The following is a 5,210-nucleotide window of genomic DNA, read 5'->3' as shown; positions in this document are numbered from 1 at the left end:
TATTAGTTTTTCTTTCTTCTGTACAATACTTGATAGTTGTTCTTATTGTAAATAATTTTATGTTAAGATTACAACCTTCTGGGTCAAGACCAGGCTGGAGAAACCCACAGAATCAGCTGACCTGAACAAGGTGGGAGCTCATGGACCCCAGTCTGATAGCTGGGAAACCAGCATAGGACCGACCGAGATTCCCTGAATGTGGGTATTAGTTAGGAGGACTGGGCAGTCTATGGGGCCTCTGGTAGTAGATCAGTATTTATCCGTAGTAAATGAATGGACTTTGGGAACCCATTCTACATAGAGGGATACTCAGCCTAGACACATGGGGGGAGGTCCTAGGTCCTGCTCCAAATGATATGAGAGACTGTGAAGATCACCCATGGCAGGCCTCACCCTTCCTGGGAAACAGGGGATGGGATGGGGGTTGGGGGTGGGGTAAGGGGAGGAGAGGGTGAGGGAACTGCAATTGACATGTAAAACAAGCTTGTTTCAAATTTAAATAAAAATATTGTTAAATAAAAATATAAAAATATTATCATAAAAAAAGATTACAACCTTCTTATTTAGAAAAAAAAAGGGGAAATGTTGTGGGATTTCAGATTAATTTAGCCAATGACTTTTGGGCCCTAGGGTATGGTCTTGTCTGCCTATGTGGTAGCTGAAAAGGTGAGGGAGAGGGTGGAGCACACTCTTGTTCCCATGCTCTCTTGGGTGGTTAGAGAGGAGCAGGTGGTAGGTAGAGAGTGGCTTGCAGTTGGTCTTCAACCCTTGGCAAAAGGACTGGACTGGACGAAGGCAGCTGGACCAGCAGCAGCATCTGCCTGGTTCTGTATCAGTGAGTGTTTGTCTCTACCCTATACCTAAATAAATTCTTTAACAGACTCTTGTGGTTTCACCTAACAGCCCAGTCCACTGTGGATGGTGCTATCCTTGGGCAGGTGGTTCTGGGTGTATTAAGAAAGCAAATGGAGCAAGCAAGTGGTGAGGAGCAAGTCAGAAGCAGTGTTCCTTGGTGCTCTCTTACTCAGCTCCTGCCTTGAGGTTCCTGTCTTGAGACCTTGCCCTTGTTTCCTCCTTGCTTTCTGGTTCCACATGTGGAGACAATAATGGTGGCAGAGACCTCAAGGCTGAAAGCCTGAGATGCCTGATGACCCCTGGGCTAATGACTCTGTGTGTAGCCAGAGGAGACCTGGCACATGTGCAGGTCCCCCGGATTATCTGCACTTGATTCTGCTGTTGGCCTCTTTAAAAAGAGAAAAAGACACTGTGTATATTTTAAAATCATTTCCTTTTCTATGTTCAAAATAAATAAATCAGGCATAAATTAACAACCCCAGAAAAGCCTAATGGTTTGTGCTGCAGAATATTACTTTAACTAGGCAAAGATGTGTTATATATGAAGTAAGATATACAGAAGGAAGAAATGGTAAAAAGCCCTGAGATGAGGAGAAACAGGTCAATTTATAAGAGCTAGCCAGAAATGAGCATAAGAGAAGGCTGAGCTTTCATAACTAATAATAAATCTCCTTGTCATGATTTGGGAGCTGGTTGGTTGAAGGTGAGATGTAATGATATCACTAGATCCAAGACAAATAATGAATGGGTGTTTATTGGGGAACACTTACACGGAAAAATACAACGAACTGCAGGAGCATTTCTCTGCTCTTCCTACTGGATCGGCTGACCCACCAGAAAGCTGGCACAAAGGAAAGCCATGTCTCCAACTTCCCTCTTTCTGCTTCCATCTGCCTGAGGCCACGCCCAAGGGGTGTGGCCATCATTACAAGTTCACTGCAAGACAGCTATTGTTCTTGAACCAAAAAAAAAAAAAAAGCCTGCTACAGGCTTGGTCATTTTAAAATTCAAACACTAGAGAGTTATAATTAGCTGAGCATATTAAAAGCTTGCTTCAAGTTGAACCAGAAGACCGATTTCTAGGACATAGCTTCTCTGTATTATTTCCAGTTAGATAGATGTGGATGTGGCATGTGTGGTTACTTTTCTAGTGTCTCAGTATGGTGTCTCAGTTTCTTATTTTGCAACATAGAAGATGCTGTTGTGAAGGTAAATGATGTCAGGCAAGTCTGGAAGATGTTCTTGTGAAATGTCAATTAATATAGTAACAATGGTGTCTGAATGAAGATACAAGAGCTAGTGTCTAACCCAAAGTTTTCCTACTATCACCCAGCCTACATTGTCATTAAAAGGACTGATTTCTGTGGGATTTTTGTTTGTTTTTATAACCCAGACTATCCTCAAACTCATGTTTCTCCTGCCTCTAATTCATGGTGTTGGAATTACAGTTATTCAACATGGTGCCCGTCTAACTCTAGGATGTCTAGTTAACCGGGCCTGTTACACACAGACACTGATGTGTTGTTGATTCTGTATAAAAGCCTATGAATAGATGATTGAGTGATGAGACCTGAGGATTTCTAGTGAACTGTAGAAGCTGTAGGATCAGGAATGTGGCTTGGTGGTAGACCATTAGCCAAACATGCACCTAGACCTGGTTTATTCCTTAGCACAGTGAGAGAGGGAGAGAGATAAGGAGAGAGAGGGTGTGAGAGATGTGAGAGAGAGAGAGAGAGAGAGAGAGAGAGAGAGAGAGAGAGAGAGAGAGAGGGAGGGAGGGAGAGGAAAGGAGGAAGGAAGGAAATGTGAAAATGCCTGCTAACACTGTTTCTGAAGACCCCTCTTTCTTGCCTTTAGAGAAATAATGCATGAAATCCAAGTGCAATCAGAACAGAGGCAGTTCTGAAGTAGATCATACTAAGGTGAGAAATAAATGATAGGAAAGACAGTTCATTGCCAAGTCATCAATAAAAAGAGAAAAAAGGAGACATTGAGGAGGTGAGGTGAGGACGGGCCAGAAGGAAAGTCTCCATTTTCATTTACCTGACACTCTGCCCTCTGCACCCTTCCTGCCCCCACTGTTGGTCATAATTCACTTCATTCCCATCAGAAATATTTAAAGAACCCTTTGTAACAGCTCTGCAGTTGTAGCTAGGAACACAATATGTCCCTTAGCTCTATCACAGGGCCCCTTTGTTTTCTGCCTGCACATAATCTCTCCACATGGATGTTGAAACAGTTTATAGGATGTGCTTGCATTTCCTCTCCCCCACCCCTTAGACCTTCAAGCCAAGGTTCCCAAGTACTTATGCATATTAACTTAGTTTTCAGATTATAAAATATTGGAAGAATGATGAGATCATTTTCAGTCAGAGGAAGAAAGAGAATATGTAAGAAAGGAGAATTGCTCTACTTCTAAAAGATTCACTCCCTGCCCCTCATAGATAGATATATTGCCTATAGTGAGCAGATGGGGGGAGCCTCAAGTTTTAAGTTACAAGGAAACGCAGAGCTGTTGGAATCTATAATAGAGTCTCTGTGTGTTATTTTGGTACTGATGTGGCTCTGGGTCCTGGTTGGCAGGAAATTGCATGTAATAGGAATCATGGTGGCAAGAAGGACCTTGAATTGGGAAAGGTGGTATGACATCAGGACAGTAAAGAAATTAGAGTCTGGGATCCCAGTGGGCTGAGTGTTCTACGTCTAAAGCCTTTGAGACACACTGCCATCCTCAGTAGGTTTCTCAGATTCGTCCTCTGGGTCATTTTTTTCCAGTGGGCCATCCTGGCTCGTTTCCTAGTAAGAGAGTGGTTTCTTCCGCCATGTTCCACAGTCCTGGAAGAGTGAAAGAGAAAACTAAATCATTGCCATTTTGAAGCAAGCTTTATATTCTTTACACTTTCAAGATTTTTTTGAGAAGCTTAATATATTTGTCTCTATAAAAGTCCTTTGCTTTTTTTTTTTTTTTAAATAGTAAGAAGTGACTTGACCTTTTTCTGTCATTCATTTAGTGTGTCTGTACTTGTGAGCCATGCTCATGGGGAGGTCAGAAGACAACTGGCAGGAGCTGCTTCTCTTCTCCCATCGTGTGAGTATGAGATATCAATCTCAAGTTACAAGACTTGGAGGGAAAATGAATTACCTGCTGAGCCATCTTATCAACCTGAAGTTCAGATGTTGGAAATGAAATGGCCCTGTGCTAGCTTCCTCCATTGCAAAATGGGATTTTTAAAATTCCAGTGGTTTTGAATGAACACTTTATTTATTTATTTTTGTAAAGACTTGGGTTTAATTTTTTTCTTTATAAAGTGTGTGTGTGTGTGTGTGTGTGTGTGTGTGTGTGTGTGTGTATTTGAACATGAGTGCAGTACTCAAGGAGACCAGAAGAGGTCATCAAAGCCCCCAGAACTTGATTTACAGGAGGAAGAGAACTTGTATCCTCTACAAAAGCAGTACATGCTCTTAACTAGAAAGCTATCTCTCCAAGTCTGAGAACATGGCTTTTTAGAAAGTGTGAGTTACAGGTGACCTTGAAGAAGACACCTGGAGCCCAGACAGTAGAGGACATTCTTCCTATTTACACCCACGCCTCATGCCAAGGCTTAAAAGACAGGCAGAGTATGTAACAAGGGGAGTGGTGCCATAATGAACCTCTTTGTCCCTCTTCCCAGTATGGCCACATTGAGTGACCCTTCTTTTTATGCTTCTTACTATTAAAAAGAAAAGTATGAGTTAAGTGCCAGTTATAGAGTGTTTTTCTCCAGAAAGTGTTCGGCTTTCTCCTCTGAGATGCCAATAAGAAAGGGCTGTAGGAGATATGAGCTGTAGAATCTAGCGTAGGGTATGATGGGATAAGTGAGTATATTCTTCCCTTGTAAGCTTTATTTGAAAGCCTATGAAACTGATATAATTTATTTGAGAAACTTTAAAAAGTAGCAGTTCAATGTTCTACCTAGAAGAGAAGCATTTGAGAAGTTGGGGCCTATGATCAAGTGTTTTTTGGGTACAATAGGAGAGAAAATACTTAAGCAAGAAGACTAGAAAATATGACACATTTTTGTATTTATTTTTATTTTGCCAAGAAAAGTCAATTTATACTACTGCTTCAAAAAAGGACCATTTATTTATTTATTTATTTATTTATTGTGTCATTAATTTCTTCACTAAAGGAGAAAGAGACACGGGGCATGCCATCTCTCTTTACATTCACTCCTGTTTCCTCTTCTCAGTCTCCAACTTCACTGAGCCCCACAGGACCTTTCTTCAAAGGCAGATGCAGGGAGGGGTCTTGGCATCTGATGTCACCACAATGGCTCTAGCAGTTGGAGAAAGGGCACTAAAGCCTCCTGGAATAG

Source organism: Phodopus roborovskii, unplaced genomic scaffold, assembly GCF_943737965.1.
Source record: "Phodopus roborovskii unplaced genomic scaffold, PHOROB, whole genome shotgun sequence".
Classification (NCBI taxonomy): domain Eukaryota; kingdom Metazoa; phylum Chordata; class Mammalia; order Rodentia; family Cricetidae; genus Phodopus; species Phodopus roborovskii.
The sequence above is the reverse complement of the archived record's forward strand: the minus strand, read 5'-3'. Positions refer to the sequence as shown.